Here is a 23,462-nt window from a genome sequence, read left to right as displayed (position 1 = left end):
TTTGCAAGATGCTTCTTAATGAGATCATGCCAAGATTTGGCCCTCCTGAAAAGATTGATTCTGACCAGGGAATGCATTTTACAGCAAAAATTTGCAAGGAACTCACTGAGGCAATTGGGACAAAATGGGATTTTCATCCTCCCTGGCACCCTCAGTGCTCAGTCCAGGTGGAATGTATGAATGGAACTCTAAAGACCACCCTAACTAAGCTGTGTAAGGAACTCAAGATGAAACGGACTAAAGTTCTTCCTTTGGCTTTGTATATTGTCCGGACTACCTCGAATTCTAGGACTAAACTAGCGCCCTTCGAGATACTTTTTGGACATGTACCACCTATTTTTACTTCTCTGGTTTCAATACCTAGTGACACTGATCTGACTTGTGAAACAGAAGCTTATGTAAAAGCATTGCAGCAGCATTTAACAACATTACAACAGTACTCAGCACAGTCTCAATCTTTACCATTGTGGGAAGCTGTTCATTCTATTTTGCCAGGTGACCCAGTGTGGATCAAAGCTTACCGAAAGACTCCTCTTCAACCCCAGTGGCTAGGACTGTTCGAGACGATCCTGGTGAGCCCTACTGCTGTTCGGGTCAATGAACTTCCCACTTGGATTCATCATACCAGAGTCAAACGGAGCCTCGCTAGGGAGCCCAACCTTGTAAAGGGTTCCCCAGAAGCAGACGGCATCGGGCTTCGAGCGAGCCATGCACGTTCACCCCACCATGAACCGGGTGAGCCAGAAGCAGATGACCTCCCTGCTGAGGACACATGGACTGTTACCCCTTTGGGCGCCCTGATGCTAAAGCTCAAGAAGAAGTATACTGGTGCCCATTCTCCAAGGAATGGCAGCGAATAGTCACCTGGGGGTTGGTGCACTCATTTGTGTATTGTTTGTTGTTTTTCTTTTGTGGTGGTGGGATTAACTAGGGGAGATGAATATAAGGCCTTTATTCGCTTTGCTCATGAAATGAAAGCCCATATGCCAGCACTGAATAACATTTCGTGCTGGGTATGCTACTTTATCATGTAATCTAAGTTGTGTTCCTCGAGTTCCCTTAGTGGGTCCTCTAGGAACAAAGGGGGGAATTGATGAGTGTGGTTCTGGCCTAGTTCTGCTTAGCACCCCAGTTCAGCTTAGCAATAACACAGCAAGGCCTACTGGTTACTTTACTGGCTGGGATAGACAGGCCAGCACAGACATCTGTGTGACCTTGCTAGATAAGAGAATGCTTGTAGAGGCTGGGAAAGAAAAATGCTTATAGACACTTTTTAAAGGAACATGTATTCTTTTTTGTACTAAGCATGAAGTTATCAAGAAGTAACAGTTGTTCTTCGTTTTGTATGCTGGGAACAAATGCTGGGAAGGTACAGTGATGACGCGACGTAAGTGATGACGCAACGGAATAGCTAATAAAAAGCAGTTTGAATTTGTGAAGGGGGGCTGGTTCTGTATGGAGTGAGATGGGCAGTTCTCTGTTGCATGGCATGCTACAATAAAGAACTTGATAGTACTATTCTTGCTGGTCATTGCTTGTCTCTTTGCAGTCGGACAACAAAACCTGAGCCGTCTGGGATAAGAGAGATCCTCGACATAACTATGCCAACATAATAAAGCCAACTCAACAAGAGGCATAGGGTTTATGTTGGTGTAGTTAGGGTGACACTGTTACTGGGGAGACACAACATTGTTTGCATCAGCTTTTGGCTCTCATTCTTGTCAATTTCATGGCACAGACCAGTTGCCCCTGGGTCCTCTGGAGAACTGGGAGGCTGGACCCAACTCCCAGCTGGGAGCTGGGGCGAGAATCCAGGGTGGCTTCTCCACCCCACTCCCAGCTGGGAACATGGGCTGTCTTGTCAATTTCAGACCACTGGAGCTCTGAAACTGACATGGATGAGGGCCTCCCAGTGGGGCAATGGGCAGGAGAGGGAGGATGTGAGAAGCTGTGACAGCTGGACCCCCCCCCCCCTCCACAGGAGGCAAGAAGCTCTTGGTGGCTTCCCCCCACTCCTGGTGGGGGATGGCGAGGTGGGAAGCCCCCAGTGGCTTCACCTTGATCCTGATGCGAAATGGGGAGGCCAGCGGAAGGGCAGCCTGAGGGGCATCTGGGCTTCCGGCAGGGAGCTGCCAGCAGAGCTGAGAGACCGGGCTCTTGGCTCTCCACTCTGCACTGCCCCTCTTAGCTTGGTGGAAGCGCTCCTGGTGAGGCTGTGCACCACCGACCCAAGGAGAGTAGTGTGGACATCAGTCACTGCTGCAGTGTAGACATAGCCTAAGGCTATTAGCATTGGGTAGCCAGGAGATCATATTCTCAGTCCATATCATCAATTTAAGGGGTAGATGGGATTTTATTTAAAGGCACCAGGACAAGGTTTCCTAAGATGTTACAGAAAAGTATGCTTTCAAGGATACATGCAGATCATTTAGGGATTGGAAAATCTAAGAGAAGGGCCAGACACATTTTATCCCAGCCTCAAACAACAGCAAACTTGAGAAAGCTGTCAGACTTGTCTCACATGCCAAAATACAGGTCAGCGCAAGCGAAACAGCCCATGTTGGTGGCACTGGAAAAATTGGCCCCTGAAGCAAAGTAGGAATAGATTTGTTTCTTTAGGCAGGAAAAAACTATGTACTTGACTATTAGACTCACTTCTCTTGAGGTTGCCTTACTAGATATACTAAAGCTAAACAGGTCATTGTGCATATCAAATCTATTTTTATTATATACAGTATAACTAATAGAGTAATGTCCAACATGGGCCATAGTTTAGTGGACATGAGTTTAAGCAGTTCTCATTGACGAACGGGTTTAGACATGCAACCGCTACTCCCCATTATTCCCAATTCAACAGGTTGGCAGGAAACTGTGTTAAAATAATAACATGCCTATGGAAAAGAACGTGGAGTCAGACTCTGATCCATATTTAGCACTGTTAAATTACAGAATGGCCCCAATGAAGCATAGGCTGTCACCTGCTGACATTTTGTTCAACATAAACGTGAAAACAAAAATGCCTGCACTGTTGGAAACTGCTGTCAGAGTCACTCGGAACTTTGAGGTATCTAAAGATTGGACATCTGTGTTAGGAGTGCTCGTGCCAATGTAGGCTTGAGACCTGTATTTTCAGCTAAGCTAGTATTTTGAGTTTTGTTTGACTTTTTGATACCCATACATTCTTACTAATATGTATGAACTTTACTCATGTGTAAATGAAGGACAAAGACACTGTATATGTTGCTTCTGCCTAGCCAGATGGGTTTGTTAGCATAATGGGAACTGATAAGGGCAGAGTAAGTGGTACTGCAGCGCACACATTAAGGTTGCCTCAACTCCTATCTCACGGAAAGATCAAGCAACCAGTTAGGATGGGCAAAGGGGGACTGGGGTGAAGGTATAAAACACTAAAAGGCCAAAAAAATGTCTCTCTCTGACGGTAGCGCAACCTCATTCCTTACCCCTCCCATGGGGTACAAAAGAGGTGGGACAAAGACCCCAGACCCATGACCCCCCCAGATGGAACATGACCATAAGCTGTAAGGGGTGGGACTGTGGGTGTGCATTTCAGGCATAATTATGCCTCCTGATAAGTGGTGGGGCGGGACACTGGGAGACAAGGGTCTACAGCATCAGGGTTATGGGACACTGGAAACTAACCTCAATAAACATTGCATTGCCTGTATTTTGGACTTCTGGTCTTCTGCTTTCTGTCTGCATGACAAGAACCAGGGAGATGGTGACAGGAAAGCCCTCGAGTAATCTGAATATACAATTTTGATATGCTTTTACTTAGAAGTTACAAAGTAATCCCATTAGGAAACAGACAACTTGGGCTCAGGCACTGAGCCAAGCTAAAGGCAAGAATCATCTCTCAAGGAGCTCTGGGTTCTTACAAACTCTGTTTATTGTAGTTACAGTTAAAGAGAAATAGAGGTGAAGGAAAAGAAAGCAAATGGCCTCCCTATTGATACCTTAACACATTCCACTTCTAAGAAAGGTAATTCACCCCATTCCACCTTCCTCTTTGCTTATACTCCTGAAGCTACGATACTAAGCTCATATATCAGCCAAACTGGAAATAAAACATAATCCCAAAGAGGTCTCAAAATATGTTTAATCCTAAAACAAATATGGTAATCTCTCTCTCTGAGTCACAAGGAAAGTCACAAAGCAGGTTGTAGCTTACATTTTGTGTTGAGTAAACACAGCCCTGTTAGCTACCAAAAGTTGGCCTGAACATTTAGGGGTGCCATTTAGGGGGTTTTAAAGGGCTTCTGCCCCTGCTCTGAGTTTCACACAGCAGATCTGCTCGCAGTGCATGCCCAAGCCCCAGGCACAGCTCTTAATTGCAGGGCAGCCTGGAGTGTGGAATGGAATGAATTCTGCAGAGGAGAGGTGCTGCTCCCAGCCTGTGTCCCAGGACCAAGAAGTCTTTATAAACAGAGGCAGGGTGATTAAGACAAGAAAGGGCTGGTAATTAAATTAAATAAAGGATCTCAAGTCCTTTGATGAGCTTGAAAGCATTGCCAGGCAATCCAGTTCCCAGATCTGTAAAACAGGAATCCCACTGCATGGGGATGGTGAAAAGAGACCACAGGGAACAAGCAATATTATCAGAATAGAAGAAATACAGCCAAGGTCACAATCAAAAAAGAGGGAGATGTCGGGGGGATAGGTGAAAAGGAGCCAAAACCAAGGGAAGGGAGAGCAGTGCTGCAAAGAAGTACCCACTCTACCTGTGGTACTTACGTGGGCCCATTACCATAGTATCTGAGCGCCTCACAATGTCTAACCTATTTCTCCCACCTGTCAGTACACAGTAGTTGCAAGAGATGGTGCGGAGGGCCCTGCACTCTGCTCCGTAAAGGAGCAGAATGCTGCTAGGGAGGGCGTTCATTCTTTATATGGCTTTAACAGTACAATACATAAGCTAACATACTTAAACAAAGGCTTTGCTTAAATTTCTTAGCATATGTATTGTGCTACTAAGTTGGTCAGGAGTCCTCAAGAGTGGAAGGAAGAGGGGTCGGAAGGTGTTTAAATAAAACAGTGTTTTTTATTTTGTTTCTCCCCATTGGCCTGAATTATCCATGACATTCATACTGCATCACATCAAGTTCTAATCGTTCGAGGAATGCCTCTGCTTGCACTGCCCAGAGGGTGTTTGGATTCTGATGTCAGCCCAGCTCTGCAGCCACACAGGAATCAAATATTGTCCCCAGTGTTTGTAGTATTCTTCTTTGCAGCCAAACTAGTCTAACATCCATTTTGCTAACCAGAACTGGAGCAGCAAAACAAAGAAAACAAATGCCTCATTTTCCAGCGTTGTGGGTGAGAGAACTAGAAGTGAAGATTATAAGGATGGACACTGACAGCTTTAAACCAGCAGCCTCAGGAATCTGCCAAGAACTTTGCAGAAAATATGTTCCTCATCTTAGCAATGGAGCTGAGACTGAACACACATCTGCTCACCTTTATTCAAATGAAGCTCCTTCTGATCTGACAACTCAGGTGTTGTCAATTTTATCCAGAATAATTTACAAACTTGGAACCTAATCCTGTAAATCCTTAATCATTTGATCAATCCCATTGAAGACAATAGGACTATTTGCATGTCTAGGGACTGCTTTTGTGGTAAGAGTTCCAGGAGTCTGTTCTGTTCCTAGAAAGGAAGTTGAATCTCCTATTGAAATGCAGTGTTTGGGTACAATACCATAGTACAGTTTAGGATACAGTTCTACTTAAAATTTGTCTTTTAATAAGTCAGACATATTCTGAAACAGCTCCTCATCCAACTCCCATATTCCATCTAAAGAGACTGAATATTACATATTTCGGGGAAAGCGAGTAGTTAAGCACATTGATGTTTGTATATACAAACACCGATTTCATCACTGCATTGGAAAACAGTTGAATTTAATTTTCTGTGGAATTTGAAGACAGTTTAACAGCCCCAATTATTTTCTGTGTTAATCACTGTGTATCTGACAAAATGATGTGCCTTCTAAGAGAAAAGAATCAGTCTACACTTACTGAAAAAAAATTCTTTCCAACTGGTGTTCAGAAGAGTGCCACAAAACACATAGGTACCCTCATGAGCAGAGGGAAGAGTGGATACTCTCCCACATTATGACCAGCAAAATGATAATAATAATAATTATTATTATTAAAATCTCAAAGAGGCAGAGGTTCACAGATTGGCAAACCTAAAAAGCTGTGTTATGCTTTAAACCACCTCAGCACATAACTTTTAATTATCAGAGGGGTAGCCGTGTTAGTCTGGATCTGTAAAAGCAGCGAAGAATCTTGTGGCACCTTATAGACTAACAGACATTTTGGAGCATGAGCTTTCATGGGTGAATACATGCATCCCCACGAAAGCTCATGCTCCAAAACATCTGTTAGTCTATAAGGTGCCACCGGATTCTTTGCTGCTATAACTTTTAATGTTCATAAACCTGGTAACTGCAAAGGAACACTGAAGCCCGTTAACCTGAATTTGTGCCAGCCAGCATGCCCTCACTGACTAAATGCTCAGTCATGTGCAAATAGCTAAAAATTAACCTCTCCCTTTTAGGTTAAACAGAGTCATGTCACTGGCTCCATCTCTGTTGTTACATAACAGATAACAAAACCCCAGGGGGGCATGGTGCTGGTACATAAGGTCTCAGGGTACAGGGTGTGAGTTTTCAGAATCTCTTTTGGAAATAGTCATGTAGGTGAAATAGCTGGTACTTATGATTATGCTATTTCTATGAATGTATCATCTTGGTATCTGAAGTTAGGAATATTAGCTCTGGTTATTACATGTTTGTTCCTGTGGTAACGCCCACAAGGTATTTAGCCAGCACATAAAGAAACTAGTCAAGGTGAATGGCCCATTAAGGAACACTTAGCTCACAATGGACCCTGGAAAACACCTGTCTACACTTAATGGACTTTTCCTATGAAGGTTCTAACTAGAATAGGGGTTGGGGTGGTGGACATGTAACTTGCTCATGTGACTCCAAACACCATCTTTCCCAGTGAGAACAGATTTCCCTTCACTTGGCAGAAGGTGGGCCCTTGGGCTGGGAGCAAGGCGGGGAGGAGTCCCATGGGGACATGACCTATGAAGGAAGGCTCAAAGAATTGGATTTGTTCAGTTTGGAAAAGAGAAGACTGAGAGGGGACATGATAGCACTTTTCAGGTATCTAAAAGGGTGTCATCAGGAGGAGGGAGAAAACTTGTTCACCTTAGCCTCTAACCATAGAACAAGCAGCAATGGGCTTAAAGTGCAGCAAGGGAGATTTAGGTTGGACATTAGGAAAAAGTTCCTAACTGTCAGGGTGATTAAACACTGGAATAAATTGCCTAAGGAGGTTGTAGAAACTCCATCTCTGGAGGTATTTAAGAGTAGGTTAGAAAAATGTCTAGCAGGGATGGTCTAGACAGTATTTGGTCCTGCCATGAGGGCAGGAGACTGGACTCGATGACCTCTCAAGGTCCCTTCCAGTCCTAGAATCTATGAATCTATGACCTGGAAAGCCCTTGCTGTTTGAAGTGGTATCAACAAACATGTTGGAGACCGGAGATATTGGGAAGGACAAATTGTGAATCTTTTCCATTTGGCTAGGTAGATAACCCTAGTGAAGGGTTTCCTACTGCCAAGGAGGACTTGTCTGACTGGAGCCGAGCAGGCAAGCTCTGTCAGGTTCAACCATGGAGCTTCCACACCGTGAGGTGAAGTGATAAACTAGGCAAATACAATTTAGATGGGGCTACTATAAGGTGAGTGCATAACTGGCTGGATAACCGTACTCTGAGAGTAGTTCTTAATGGCTCCCAATCCTGCTGGAAAGGTATAACAAGTGGGGTTCCGCAGGGGTCTGTTTTGGGACCAGCTCTGTTCAATATCTTCATCAACGACTTAGATGTTGGCATAGAAAATACACTTATTAGGTTTGCAGGTGATACCAAACTGGGAGGGATTGCAACTGCTTTGGAGGACAGGGTCAAAATTCAAAATGATCTGGACAAATTGGAGAAATAGTCTGAGGTAAACCGGATGAAGTTCAATAAAGACAAATGCAAAGTGCTCCACTTAGGAAGGAACAATCAGATTCACACATACAGAATGGGAACAGACTGTCTAGGAAGGAGTATGGCAGAAAGAGATCTAGGGGTCATAGTGGACCACAAGCTAAATATGAGTCAACAGTGTGATACTGTTGCAAAAAAAGCAAACATGATTCTGAGATGCATTAACAGGTGTGTTGTAAACAAGACACGAGAAGTTATTCTTCCACTCTACTCTGCGCTGGTTAGGCCTCAACTGGAGTATTGTGTCCAGTTCTGGGCACCACATTTCAAGAAAGATGTGGAGAAATTGGAGAGGGTCCAGAGAAGAGCAACAAGAATGATTAAAGGTCTTGAGAACATGACCTATGAAGGAAGGCTGAAAGAATTGGGTTTATTTAGTTTGGAAAAGAGAAGACTGAGAGTGGACATGATAGCACTTTTCAGGTGTCACGGAGTCACCGGGCGATGCTCTGGAACTGCTCCCCACCAAGCCAGTCAGGACTTTGGGGAGCCTCCTCTCCCTTGGAGCAGACTTATTCAGGGCAAGAAGCTCACACGGCTTCACCTCCTGGGTCTCTCCTTGGAGCATTCAGCATCCTCTGCCCCTCCGTGCGCTTCCCACAGCGAGCCTGCCCCAGCGGGGTCCTGGGGAAGCCACAGGGTCCTGCACCCTCACTTTGCAGTCAGACGTGACTCAGCCAGCCAGTAAAACAGAGGTTTATTCGATGACAGGAACAAGGTCTAAAACAGAGCTTGTAGATACAGCGAACCGGACCCCTCAGCCGGGTCCATTTTGCGGGGCAGTGAGCCAGACCCCTCACATCTGCCTTCACTCCTCGACCCCAGCCAGCTCCAGACTAACCACCCCTTTCAGCCCCTCTTTTCTGCTCAGCTCCTTTCCTGGGCCAGGAGGTCACCTGATTCCTTTGTCTCCAACACCTTCAGCTGGCACCTTTGCAGAGGAGGGGCCCAGGCCATCAGTTGCTAGGAGACAGAGGGCCAGGCATTTAGGTGCACTGTCCCTTTGCTCTTCAGCAATCACATGCCCTTATCCCACCACCTAGATACTTAAGAACTGCATAGGGGACACTGAGGCACCAACACAGTATTCAGAGGAAACATCAAGAACATTCCCAGTTCGTCACATCTCTCCCCCTTTCGAGACCGAACTGAGCGAGGTCACTTCAGCCAGTGACCTGGGGAAGTTGGAACCCACCAAGGTTCCTATGGATGCACCAGCATCTCTCCCGTTCCTTGGTGTGAGTTACACCAGGACAGTCCAGTCTCACGCCCTCCCTTAGGTCGGGTGTGCTTGATGGCACCTGCAGGCCGCATGTGGGAAGGTTTATGCAGCCACAACCTTTGCCACCCCAGTACCCCTGGGGTTCAAGCTGGGATTGGGTCTTTTCCCAGCCCTCTGGGCTGCAATTCAGGCTCTCTTGGTTAAGAGCCCCCATCTTGGCCTTGCCCAGCTCTGGGCTTGGGCAGCCGCTTCCCACTTTGTGGCCCAGACACAACACCTCTGCCGTCCCCCCTTGCACTTTCCAGCTTTTAACGTCAGTCCCACCTCCTTGAGGCAGCCCAGCACCCTCTTCACCTGGGACACCTGTTCCTCCCAGGACTGGCTAAAGATGCACATGTTATCAGTGTCTGCCAGGGCCAAGTTCTCCATTCCCCTCACCTTGTCTAGAATCTCCCCAGGCCTAGGCACGGGGTCGGCACTGGACACTGTGATGGCTTTAAGCTTCTGATAGCCCCCATAAAGCCAGATCATCCTGTCTCCCTTGGGGATCAGCCCCACAGGTGAGGCCCAGGAGCTCTAAAACGGCTGGATCCCATCTAAAGCCAGCAGGTCCTTGACCTCTCTCTCCAGGTTCTGGGCTGCTTTCCCAGTGACTCTAAATGGGGAACACCTGATGGGGAGATTGGCTCCCACCTCAGGGAAGAGATCCCCCAGGGGGTCTTCCCCCTTCTCCTCCCAATCCTTCCTTTCCGGGTCCAGGGGTCCCCTCACTCTCCTCCCATCCAGCAGCTTGAATGGGAAGAACCCTGTGGATTCCTGGGGCACCACCAGCTGCCTCCCGATTCCCCCCAGTTATACTTCCCCTTGGGGAGCCCATTCCCGGTACAGGAATCCCTCCTCCTGCAGGAATCTGTCCCTGCAGCCTTCTCCAAGGGGGTTTGCAGCGCTGTGGCCAGCAAGTTCCCTCAGCTTCTCCAAAGAGGGATCCTTCTGCAGCTCGGTCTGGGATTCAGCAGCTGGGGCAGGGAGTGGGACCTGTTCCCTCTCGCTGGCTGGGCCTGGGGTCACAGCCCCCTTGAGCCCTGTCCCTGGTAGCTCCCTCCTGCTGTGTAATCACTTCCCAGCAGCACGTCTGGACCAGGCAAACCTGTTTGGCAGCTGCCCTGCCCTGCCCGGGTGTCCCCTCACTCAGCTGGGGTCTCAGCTCCCCCCATGCTCAGCGCTGCCCTTGCTGTCCCAGTGGGGCAGGCAGCGAGCTCTCTGCTTTGGTCACAGTATCAGAGCCAGTGTGAGCCCCTTCTCCGGTGTGCAGGGGGGCGGGGAGCATCTCTCCCTCCCACTCAGCCCCAGGGGGCTGGTTACAGGTAGGCAGGTATCCTGAGCCCAGCAGCCCCTCCCCTCTGCCAGCCAGGTTATTTGCATTTTCACTGACCATTTCCATCCTAGCCAATTGGTTCCCTGGATTTGAATTCAAACCCTCGTCCGTTACAGGAGTGGGGCCTAGATCCTGTCCCATGGGGAGACAGTCACCCCCCAACGGGGCCTCCGAGCCGATATCCTGGAGAACCCCAACTACCAGCCAGCCCGACCCCTTCTGGGTCTGCACAGGGATCTGGGCCATAGGCAGGGCGTGGGGCTTCACCCCAGGGAACTTCACTCAGGTCCCACAGTCCCTCAGCATCTGGGGCTGCATCACCACAGTTCTCTCTGTCCCAGGGTCTCGCCCCCGCAGGCGTGTTTTACCACTGACCCCTGGGCAGCCCCCTATGTCTCTCTGCTCCACCATCACCAGTCCACGCTGCTGCTGCTTCTCCTGCAGCTTTTCCTCGGGCTCTTGCTTTTTTTTACAGTTCTCTCGCTCTTTTGGGCTTTGCTCCCATCCCATCCGTCTCCAATCTCCTGATGGGGAACCCAATCGTGAAGACCCTCGTCTGATTGGGGACCAGACTCCCGGGGATGCCTGGCTGATGCTCCAGCTGCTCTCAGATCCTCTCGTAGCCCCATCTGGGCCAGGAATCTGCTCCTCAGAGCGGTGCTTCTCCTTCAACTGCACGATTAACTGTGCCTTGGTGAATTTCCCCACGCGTAACCCTCTCTTTCTGCACAGGATCACAATGTCCTTCTCAAGGAGATGGTGATAGGCCATCACTTCACCATTCCCCAGTGGCTCTGGACTCACAGGCCTGTGTGCTCTTGGCTCCCCCATGGTTTCCAGGAAGAACCCCTGGTGTGCCAACCCTTCTCGTGGTCACCACCTCTTTGCCAGGGTCGAGCTGCAGACTCCTCCGCCCCTGGGACTGCTCCTGCAATCCCCAGGGGAACCCTGCTACTGCAAAAGTCCTTCTCTCTCCCAGGGTCGAGCGGTAAGCTCCTCCACCCCGAGACTGTTCGCTGCAGTCCTCAGGGGGACCCCGTTATTCCAACAGTCCTTCTCGCTGGTCACACACTCCCAGAGGTTAACCACCCCCTGAAACCGTCCCTCTCTGAGCCTTCAGCACACCTGGTCCTCATTATCCCTCCTTTGTTTTACTGCTCCCCAGTCACTTACTGCAAGCCATTCACGGGTGCAGTACATCCCACCTCTGCCACCAGTTGTCACGGAGTCACCGGGCGATGCTCTGGAACTGCTCCCCACCAAGCCAGTCAGGACTTTGGGGAGCCTCCTCTCCCTTGGAGCAGACTTATTCAGGGCAAGAAGCTCACACATCTTCACCTCCTGGGTCTCTCCTTGGAGCATTCAGCATCCTCTGCCCCTCCGTGCGCTTCCCACAGTGAGCCTGCCCCAGCGGGGTCCTAGGGAAGCCACAGGGTCCTGCACCCTCATTTTGCAGTCAGACGTGACTCAGCCAGCCAGTAAGGTTTATTCGATGATAGGAACAGGGTCTAAAACAGAGCTTGTAGATACAGCGAACCGAACCCCTCAGCCGGGTCCATTTTGCGGGGCAGTGAGCCAGACCCCTCACATCTGCCCTCACTCCTCGACCCCAGCCAGCTCCAGACTAACCACCCCTTCCAGCCCCTCTTTTCTGCTCAGCTCCTTTCCCGGGCCAGGAGGTCACCTGATTCCTTTGTCTCCAACACCTTCAGCTGGCACCTTTGCAGAGGAGGGGCCCAGGCCATCAGTTGCTAGGAGACAGAGGGCCAGGCATTTAGGTGCACTGTCCCTTTGCTCTTCAGCAATCACATGCCATTATCCCACCACCTAGATACTTAAGAACTGCATAGGGGACACTGAGGCATCAACATAGTATTCAGAGGAAAAATCAAGAACATTCCCAGTTCGTCCCATCAGGTATCTAAAAGGGTGTCATCAGGAGGAGGGAGAAAACTTGTTCACCTTAGCCTCTAACGATAGAACTAGCAGCAGTGGGCTTAAACTGCAGCAAGGGAGATTTAGGTCCTGCCATGAGGGCAGGGGACTGGACTCGATGACGTCTTGAGGTCCCTTCCAGTCCTAGAGTCTATGAATCTATGAACTTGAGGTTCGGGTGCTGAAGACAGCCGTGATTTCTGTACATTGAGGTAGAAGTCCCAAGTCATCCGAAGTAGCTCTTGTGGACCGGCCCTTGGAATGGCCCTTGATTAGTCAGTCACTGAGGTACGGAAACACCTACACCTGACTCTTGCGTAGGAACACGGCCACAGCTACCATGCACTTAGTAAACATTCGAGGAGGCACTGACAGGCTGAAGAGAAGATCTTTGAACTGATAATGATTGTGGATTTCGGCCGGTGTGCCCAGGGCTGCCTGCCCCCTGCTACCACTCAAAAGGGAACCATCACACTATCTCATCCTTAGGTGGAACGCAGAGACTCCCGCAATGAGGTCAGCCAAGGTCTGGAACCTTTCTAGTAGCAGGAACACTCTGGCACAGGTCAAGTCGAGCACCGCTCCAATGAACTTTATCCTCGACTATATACAACTATATTGCAGGTTTTGTAAAGTTTGCAAGAATGGAGAACACAACAATGCCAGCCGAAGCAGCAGACGTTCCAGCACTGTCATTGGTGGCAAGAAGGAACTGAGGGTGGAGGGGCTTATACTGCGGCATGTACCTGCCACTCCAGAGGGCACCAGAGCTGGTCCCATACGGGTACTGCTGAAGGAAAAACATCCGGCACCAGTGCATGTGGCAAGCACACACACCTAATGTGGAATGGACATGTGCAAGCACTCGAAGAAGAAGCAAGAGACATGAGCGTTCTGGCTAACCGTCACAGGCAGTAAGAAGGAACTGAAGTGGTGGTGGGTCAGTAGGGCCCTGTATTCAGCGCCATTAAGGCACGACCCAAGGGGGAACCCAGACAAACCTGATGGTTACTGCTAGGGGAAAAACCTTCTGACTGCTGTGCACGCAGCGCACGCACACCTAATTGGAATTGATATGAGCAATCACTCGAAGAAGGATCATTCCAGGCAATCAGCCTGGGTGATAAGAAGGAACTGACAGGATGAGTGGCCAGCAGCCCCCACTTATATCTGGCTCTAGAGCTGGTCCTACAGATTCCACTGAGGGAAATCTCTCTGACAACTCTGCCTGTGGCCTGCACCACACCTAGCCTGGAATGGACACGAGCAAACATTCAAAGAAGAAAGTATCCATCTTCAATGTAATTTGCTCTCACACTGTAAAAATATATCCCACTTCCATCCATCAAAGACATCTCAGTCATCTGACGGACATAAACCCTTGTATCATAGGCCAAGGCCTGAACTAAAGTAATGGTCAAGACTTTGCTAACATAAAGCAAAGTGAAGCTGTGAGCCAGAGGCAGGCTCTGCTCACAGAACCTGGCAAGGAAAGGGCTGATGCTGCAAGAAGATACAGACCTAAAAGGACCAGAACACTCAGATACTTGCACATTCCACAGGGATAACAAGGAACAGGCTGACCCCTCCTAAAGATGGGCAAAAGGGTAATATAATGGATAGAGTTGTTTTGTTCGAACCAATATGTGCAAGGTGAGAGGCGGCACCTTACTTCGTAGGGGGGGTTGTACCTCAATACGCCCTGAGTTGGGGGCGGGGCTTACCTGATTAGGGGTCCTATAGAAGGAGCCAGGCACTCAGGCAGCGGCACAGGAGCCAGCGAACAGAGCTGCTAACAGGGGAGTTTCAGAGGGAGTTTCCAGGGGGAGGTTACAGGGGAGACCAAGGCAGAGAAACCAGGAAGTCAGACAAGGGAAGGGGCAGGGGTCTGCCAGCAGCCCAGCGCTTGTAGGTGGCCTGTGGTGCGGTGTGAGGCATGGATTGCCAGGCACAGAGTTGGAAGGGTATGATGGAGGCAGAGGCAGCAGGTGCAGACGCACTGAGGATGACCGGATGCGGCAGCTGCGGCATGTACATGGTCCTGGAGGGGGCACCTGAAAGGAGTTTTGTCTGCATGAAGTGCCGCCTGATAGAGCTGCTGGAGGAAAAGATAAGAGGACTGGAGATGCAGGTGGAAACTCTGGCTGAGTTTAGAAGGGGGTTTGAGCAGATGATGGAACACAGACATGATGAGGCACAGGGGACAAGCTCAGACGAGCGGATAGAAGCAGGACCAAAGAACTCTGAGGAGGGGCTGCTGGGTGAGGAAAGTGGACGGTGGAAGCATGTGACTAGGAGAACCAGGCAGAGGAAAATACGGGCCAGCGATGGAGAAATAGAACTCAGGAACAGGTTTGCTGAGTTGGAAAATGAAGATGGAGCACAGCAGGCTGCTGAAGGAGAGAGGGCAAGGAAAAAGAGACGAGCAGCTAGTCCTGCAGAAGGAGGGGAGGAGTCAATGGAGGCGACACCAAGTATGAGCCCTAGGAGGATTGTAAGGGCGAATACAATTCGAGAGGAATTGCGGCCAGCTGGTGTGGGGGATAGACCGGAGAATCACACTGTCGCCAGGAAAAGGCAAGTCTACGTGATTGGAGACTCTTTACTGAGAAGAGTAGACAGGCCTGTAACTAGACCTGATCGGGAGAACAGAAGGGTGTGCTGTCTGCCAGGGGCTAAGATACAGGATGTGGACCAGAGGCTGAATAGGATCCTAGCGGGAGCGGGAAAGAATCCGTTGATTGTCCTTCATGTGGGAACCAATGATACGGCTAGTTATTCGCTGGACTGTATCAAGGAGGACTATGCCAGACTGGGGGAGACGCTCAAAGAAATCGAGGCTCAGGTGATCTTCAGTGGGATTCTGCCGGTTCCTAGAGCAGGGCGACGAAGGAGTGACAAGATTATGGCGATCAACAGATGGCTCAGGCATTGGTGTTATAAGGAGGGCTTTGGGATGTACGGTCATTGGGAAGCGTTTATGGATAGACGACTGTTCGCTCAGGATGGACTTCATCTAAGTAAGGAGGGAAATAGAATTCTAGGATGGAGGCTCGCCGACCTCATCAAGAGAGCTTTCAACTAGGAAGTTGGGGGAGATGGTTGGGAGATGTTCAGGAGATCTCCACGCCGGATTATAATCTGGAGAGGGAAGTAAACAAAGTGAGAGGGGATACCCTTGCGGACCAAACGATTGATCCAAGGAGGAATAGTGGAGTAGAAACCAGAATAACAGGTGCTGCTGGTGGTAGAAGGTCTGTGCACGACGGGGGAAAGAATGTCACTGACGCCAAACGCCAAAAATTAAAATGTCTGTACACTAATGCGAGGAGCCTAGGTAACAAGATGGAGGAACTGGAGCTACTGGTGCAGGAAATGAAACCGGATATTATAGGGATAACTGAAATCTGGTGGAATAGTACTCATGACTGGAGTACAGGTATTGAAGGCTATGTGCTGTTTAGAAAAGACAGGAAGAAAGGCAAAGGTGGTGGAGTAGCCTTGTACAGCAATGATGAGATTAACTGTAATGAAATAAGAAGCGATGGAATGGATAAGACAGAGTCTGTCTGGGCAAAAATCACACTGGGTAAAAAAGCAACTAGAGCTTCCCCTGAGATAGTGCTTGGGTGTGCTATAGACCGCCGGGATCTGATTGGGATATGGATAGAGACCTCTTTAATGAAGTAAACACGAAGGGGAAATGTGTGATTATGGGAGACTTCAACTTCCCGGATATAGACTGGAGGACGAGTGCTTGCAAGAATAATAGGGGTCAGATTTTTCTGGATGTGATAGCGGATGGATTTCTTCATCAAGTAGTTGAAGTACCTACGAGAGGGGATGCCATTTTAGATTTGGTTTTGGTGAGCAGTGAGGACCTTGTAGAAGAAATGGTGGTAGGGGATAACCTTGGTTCGAGTGATCATGAGCTGATTCAGTTCAAACTAGATGGAAGGATAAACAAATGTAGATCTGGGATTAGGATTTTCGACTTCTCGAGGGCTAATTTTAAAGACTTAAGGAAATTAGTTAGAGAAGTGGATTGGACGGAGGAACTAGAAGGTTTAAATGCGGAGGAGGCCTGGAATTACTTTAAGTTGCAGCTGCGGAAATTGTCGGAAGCCTGCATCCCAAGAAAGGGCAAAAAAAAACATGGGCAGGAGTTGTAGGCCAAGCTGGATGAGCAAGCAACTCAGAGAGGGGAATAGAAAAAGGCAGAAAGCTTACAGGGAGTGGAAGAAAGGCAGGATTAGCAAGGGAAGCTACCTTGGTGAGGTCAGAACATGTAGGGATAAAGTGAGGAAGGCTAAAAGCCGCATTGAACTGGACCTTGCAAAGGGAATCAAAACCAATAGTAAAAGGTTCTACAGCCACATAAATAAGAAGAAAACAAAGAAAGAAGAAGTGGGGCCGCTATACACTGAGGATGGAATGGAGGTTAAGGATAACCTAGGCATGGCCCAATATCTAAATAAGTACTGTGCCTCAGTTTTTAATAAGACTAGTGAGGAGTTTAGTGATGATGGAGGGATGATAAGTGGGAATGTGGATATGGAAGTGGATATTACCGCAACTGAGGTAGAGGCCAAACTTGAACAGGTTAATGGGACAAACTCGGAGGGCCCGGACAATCTCCATCCGAGGATATTAAAGGAACTGGCGCGTGAAATTGCGAGCCCGTTAGCGAGAATTTTCAAGCAATCGATAAACTCGGGGGTTGTGCCGTCCGACTGGAGGATTGCTAACGTAGTTTCTATTTTTAAGAAAGGGAATAAAAGTGATCCGGGTAATTATAGGCCTGTTAGCTTGACGTCTGTAGTATGTAAGGTCTTGGAAAAAATTTTAAGGGAGAAAGTAGTTAAGGACATAGAGGTCAATGGTAATTGGGACGAATTGCAACATGGATTTACTAAAGGTAGATCGTGCCAAACCAATCTGATCTCCTTCTTTGAGAAGGTGACGGATTACTTAGATAAAGGAAATGCAATAGATATAATTTACCTAGATTTTAGTAAGACGTTTGACACGGTTCCACATGGGGAACTGTTAGTTAAATTGGAAAAGATGGGGATGAATATGAAAGTTGTAAGGTGGATAAGGAACTGGTTAAAGGGGAGACTCCAGAGGGTCGTATTGAAGGGTGAACTGTCAGGCTGGAAGGAGGTCACTAGTGGAGTTCCTCAAGGATCGGTTTTGGGACCGATCTTATTTAACCTTTTCATTACTGACCTTGGCACAAAGAGCAGAAATGTGCTAATAAAGCTTGCGGATGACACAAAGCTGGGGGGTATTGCTAACACGGAGAAGGACAGGGATACTATTCAGGAAGATCTGGACCACCTTGTAAACTGGAGTAATAGTAATAGGATGAAATACAATAGTGAGAAGTGCAAGGTCATGCACTTAGGGATTAATAATAAGAATTTTAGATATACGTTGGGGGCGCATCAGATGGAAGCGACAGAGGAGGAGAAGGACCTTGGGGTATTGGTTGATAACAGGATGACTATGAGCCGCCAATGTGATACGGCTGTTAAAAAAGCAAATGCGATTTTAGGATGCATCAGGCGAGGTATTTCCAGCAAGGATAAGGACGTGTTAGTACCGTTATATAAGGCGCTGGTGAGACCCCATCTGGAATATTGTGTGCAGTTCTGGTGTCCCATGTTCAAGAAGGATGAATTCAAACTGGAACAGGTCCAGAGAGGGGCTACTAGGATGATCCGAGGAATGGAAAACCTGCCTTATGAAAGGAGACTCAAAGAGCTTGGCTTATTTAGCCTGGCCAAAAGAAGGCTGCGGGGGGATATGCTTGCTCTATATAAATATATCAGGGGGGTCAACGTTCGGGAGGGAGAGGAATTATTTAAGTTTAGTACTAATGTAGGCACGAGGACGAATGGGTACAAACTGGATATAAGGAAGTTCAGACTTGAAATTAGACGAAGGTTTCTAACCATTAGGGGAGTGAAGTTCCGGAACAGCCTTCCGAGGGAAGTAGTGGGGGCAAAAGACTTTTCTGGCTTTAAGACTAAGCTTGATAAATATATGGAGGGGATGTTATGATAGGATAGTTTAATTTGGACAACTGATCTTGAATTATCACCAGATGGGTCTGCTCGGTGGTCTGCGGGGAGATGTTGGATGGGATGGGAACTGAGTTACTGCAGAGAATTCCTTCTTGGGTGCTGGCTGGTGAGCCTTGCCCACATGCTCAGGGTTTAGCTGATCGCCATATTTGGGGTCGGGAAGGAATTTTCCTCCAGGGTGGATTGGCAGGGGCCCTGGAGGTTTTTCGCCTTCCCCTGCAGCATGGGGCATGGGTCGCTTGCTGGTGGATTCTCTGCAGCTTGAGGTCTTCAAACCAATTTTGAGGATTTCAATAACTCAGTCCTGGGTTAGGGGTTGTTATAAAAGTGGATGGGTAGGGTTCTGTGGCCTGCCTTGTGCAGGAGGTCAGACTAGATGATCATATTGGTCCCTTCTGACCTATGAGTCTATGAGTCAGGACGGATGTATAACTTGTTTGTAACTGTGTATAAGAATACATCCCTGAGGCGGTGTCTTTGTCAAGCCTAGAGGGCAGTGGAAAGCCCCACCACTGACTGAGCTGTGTCCATTGTCAGGGGGCACATATTCGTAGTATGTCTTGTAGTGTCTGCTGGAAACTATTACTGTGTGTTGTTTGACAATAAACCTGGCCAGGTGCTTTCGTACCTTATCGGAGTCTGTGGTCATTGGGGGTTCTCTCGGGATCTTCTGTGTCAGCTATCTGTGCAGAGCCAGGGCAGCACACAGAGGGAACACACGCACGCAGCCAACTGTTATCAACATTGAACAGAGCAGAGCACCACACCGGTGGCGTCTGACACCACCCATCAAAGACATCTGACAGACATCCCTTCTGATTTTCTGTTGCAAAGCACTGAGATTTTTTCCATTGATGCTTATCCAGTGTGAGTATTGCTGCATCGTTCATGCACCATGGAATATAAACAGAAACACTAAATTTGTCAGTTTTAATCATTAGCCAATACAGATGTGCAGTGAACTTTTTTATTTTTTTCATATTTTGTGAACCCCCTGCGCAGTCAATAAGGAACCACTTTGAGAACCATTACTCTAGTTGGACGTATTCTTGTTCCATCTCTGGACAAGGCACTAGAGAAGGAACTGAGGAAACAATCATAGAATCATAGAATATCAGGGTTGGAAGGGACCTCAGGAGGTCATCTAGTCCAAGCTCCTGCTCAAAGCAGGACCGATCCCCAACTAAATCATCCCAGCCAGGGCTTTGTCAAGCCTGACCTTAAAAACCTCTAAGGAAAGAGATTCTACCACCTCCCTAAGTAACTCATTCCAGTGCTTCACCACCCTCCTAGTGCAAAAGTTTTTCCTAATATCCAACCTAAACCTCCCCCACTGCAACTTGAGACCATTACTCCTTGTTCTGTCACCTGCTACCACTGAGAACTGTCTAGATCCATCCTCTTTGGAACCTCCTTTCAGGTAGTTGAAAGCAGCTATCAAATCCCCCCTCACTCTTCTCTTCTGCAGACTAAACAATCCCAGTTCCCTCAGCCTCTTCTCATAAGTCATGGGCTCCAGCCCCCTAATCATTTTTGTTGCCCTCCGCCAGACTTTTCCCAATTTTTCCACATCTTTCTTGTAGTGTGGGGCTCAAAACTGGACACAATATTCCAGATGAGGCCTCACCAATGTCAAAAAGAGGGGAATGATCACGTCCCTCGACCTACTGGCAATGCTCCAATTTATGTCATTAGACTTCTTGGCAACAAGGGCACATTGTTGACTCATATCCACCTTCTCGTCCACTGTAACCCCTAGGGGTCCTTTTCTGCAGAACTGCTGCCTAGCCACTTGGTCCCTACTGTGTAGCAGTGCATGGGATTCTTCCTTCCTAAGTGCAGGACTCTGCACTTGTCTTTGTTGAACCTCATCAGATTTCTTTTGGCCCAATCCTCTAATATGTCTAGCTCACTCTGTATCCTATCTCTACCCTCCACAATATCTACCACTCCTCCCAGTTTAGTGTCATCAGCAAACTTGCTGACGGTGCAACCTATGCCATCCTCCAGATCATTAATGAAGATATTGAACAAAACTGGCCCCAGGACCAACCCTTGGGGCACTGCGCTTGAAACTGGCTGCCAACTAGACATCGAGCCATTGATCACTACCCACTGAGCCTGATGATCTAGCCAGCTTTCTATCCACCTTATAGTCCATTCGTCCAGCCCATACTTCTTTAACTTGCTGGCAAGAATACTGTGCGAGACCGTATGAAAAGCTTTGCTAAAGTCAAAGAATAACACATCCACTGCTTTCCTCTCATCCACAGAGCCAGTTATCTCATCATAGAAGGCAATTAGGTTAGTCAGGCAGTTAGTTTAGTTCAACTGCATACCCCGGAATAGGCTCAGTGTCTGCCACGAGGAAGCGTAGGACATACACATGGGCTGACCAGATACTGCTAGCTAAAAATCTCCAATCAAGGGCTTGAGAGGTGCATGTGCGCCTGAAGTGGAGAATCCATAGGGCTACTACTCAAAGGAGCAGCATTCTATTCTGGCTGAGCAGACTACATTGCATCCTTGCACATACCAACTTAGTCATAGCAATCCATTGTCTCACGAGCTGGTGCAAATTCAGCAATTCTCCTGAGGATTACACAAGATGATAGGATCACATTGCATCAGAGCTGCAACAGCAGCACTGGCTGCCTGTCAAATGGCAGATGATTACCACATCCAGGTCTTCAGCTTCAAAGCTCTCCCTGGGCAGGGACCACCATCTCAGAAACTGCTCATCTCACCACAGTCACAACTTCCTGAGGGATGGTGAAACTCCCAGTGGGCAAGATGAAACTAGTGTGAGTGGGACATGGAGCCTTTCCAGCAGCCATCCAGTGACTAGAGAACTCCCTGCCACAGAATCTAAGGATGGCTGCAATTCAGAGCACTTTCAGGACAAATGGCAAGCATCAGCTCTGCTTCAGCCTCCACACAGTATAAGAACACCCCAGCAAAAATCCCTTCCTTCCCCCACTATTGGGATGAGTGCTGTTAGGGCTCTATTAGCTCAGTTTGGGGCTCTGGTAACACAGACTGGGCCCTTGTAAAAGGCTCAGGGACAGCGATAGGTGTGAAGGCTTGCTTAGCCTGGCTGAGGGTGACCTCTTGGCTAGCTTCACAAAGCTGGCCAAGTCTTCCCCCAGCAGCACAGGAATGGGATAATCATTATAGACTGCAAAAGTCCACATTCTTGAACAGCCCTTGTACTGGTCAGGGAACTTGGCTGTAGGCAAGTGTCATGGACTCACAGACCGTGCCCGCTTGTGGCCCTGTGCGGTCCGTGGGGGGTGCCCTTTTCAGTGCGACAGCCCTTCTCAGGGGTCCACTCTCTCTCAGGGTCAGGCCCTTCCACCTACTAGAGCCGCACCTCTCTGAGCCTTAACGCACCTGTTTCTCACCATGGGCTCTCTCAGGGAGTCCACACGATCTGGACCCCCTGGGCCTCCTCACCCCCGAAGGGGTTGATGCAACCCTATTCTCTAGACCGGAGTGACTCTCAGCCAGCATAAAACAGGAGGGTTTATTGAGAGTTGAACACAGCACAGGAAACTTTCGGGGCCTCAGACCTGGTCTCTCTCAATCACAGCACATTCCAGTCTCCCCTGCAGCCAGGTGGGCTCTGCCTGCTTCCCCTCGCCAGTCCTGTGCCCCCCTGCTTCACAGCTAGGCCTCTGATATCCCCAACCCCAAACCCCGCCTCTGTCCATTGTCTTCTCTCCAGGTAAACAAGGTGGTGAACAGGAAGGCCTGGGTCTTCTCTCCTCTCAGCTCTCCCCTGGCTGGAACCAGCTGGTCAGGTCACCGGGGTCCTCTCTCTGCAGCCCATTGTTCTCCCACTGGCCAGAACCGGCTGTGTCTCCTGAGCTGGGTCTCCGGGTCACCAGGTCACGAGTCACCGGGGTCTCTGTCCTCCAGGCCATTGGCTGGGGTCCCAAGTCCCTCTCCGGTCCTCTGTAACAACAAACTCCTTCTCCCATCACCTCGTTAAACCAGTAACACCCATGGACATTGAGTCCCACCCTTGTGCATGCAAACCATGGGAAAACACAGAAAACCTCAAGAAACCCCCCACTTTGTCACAGCAAGTCAAAAAAGGTAGACTTGAAAGGTTGAATCATTACTTGGCTCTTTGGGTTGATGAATTTGGGGTCCACTAAGGATTGGTGGATAGCTGACACCTGTGCTCCAGTATCCCTCCAATCTGTAACCTTCTTCCCACCCACACTTACAGTTTCCCTTCACTCTGAGGGTTTCTGAGAGGCATCTGGAACTGAGGACCTTTGATGTGACCCCAGTGCAATGACCTGTAATCTGTTGGGGTTCTTGGGACAGTTGGCCTTTACATGCCCCAGCTCGTTACATTGAAAACATGACCAGCTGACTGGAAGGACAGAACAGGTCGTGCTGGGGGGGAGTGGCATTATAGGTGAAGGAAAATGTAGATTCAAATGAAGTAAAAATCTTAAGTGAATCCACATGTTCCACAGAATCGCTATGGATAGAAATTTCATGCTCTAATAAAAATATAACATTAGGGATCTATTATCAACCACCTGACCAGGCCAGTAATAGAGATGATGAAATGCTAAGGGAAATTAGAGAGGCTATCAAAATTAAGAACCCAATAATAGTGAGGGATTTCAATTATCCCCATATTGATTGGGAACATTTCACTTAGGACAAAATGCAGAAATGAAATTTCTCGATACTTTAAATGACTGCTTCATGGAGCAGCTGGTACGGGAA

At 48.5% G+C, this 23,462-nt stretch overlaps 1 protein-coding gene across 1 annotated transcript in view; it reads right to left on the bottom strand.

Annotated features, from left to right (window-relative positions):
• Positions 1-22,539: 22,539 nt before the first annotated feature.
• Positions 22,540-23,462, bottom strand: part of PDPR (pyruvate dehydrogenase phosphatase regulatory subunit) — a 113,195-nt gene continuing 112,272 nt past the window's right edge. The window contains exon 19 of the transcript XR_004002757.1: positions 22,540-22,667. The gene's annotated coding sequence lies outside the window, so the exon portion shown is untranslated. The remainder of the gene's footprint in view (positions 22,668-23,462) is intronic.

Source organism: Gopherus evgoodei, chromosome 12 (genome assembly GCF_007399415.2).
Source record: "Gopherus evgoodei ecotype Sinaloan lineage chromosome 12, rGopEvg1_v1.p, whole genome shotgun sequence".
NCBI classification, from domain to species: Eukaryota; Metazoa; Chordata; order Testudines; family Testudinidae; genus Gopherus; species Gopherus evgoodei.
Note: the sequence above shows the minus strand (reverse complement) of the source record. Positions and strands in the feature narration are given on the sequence as shown.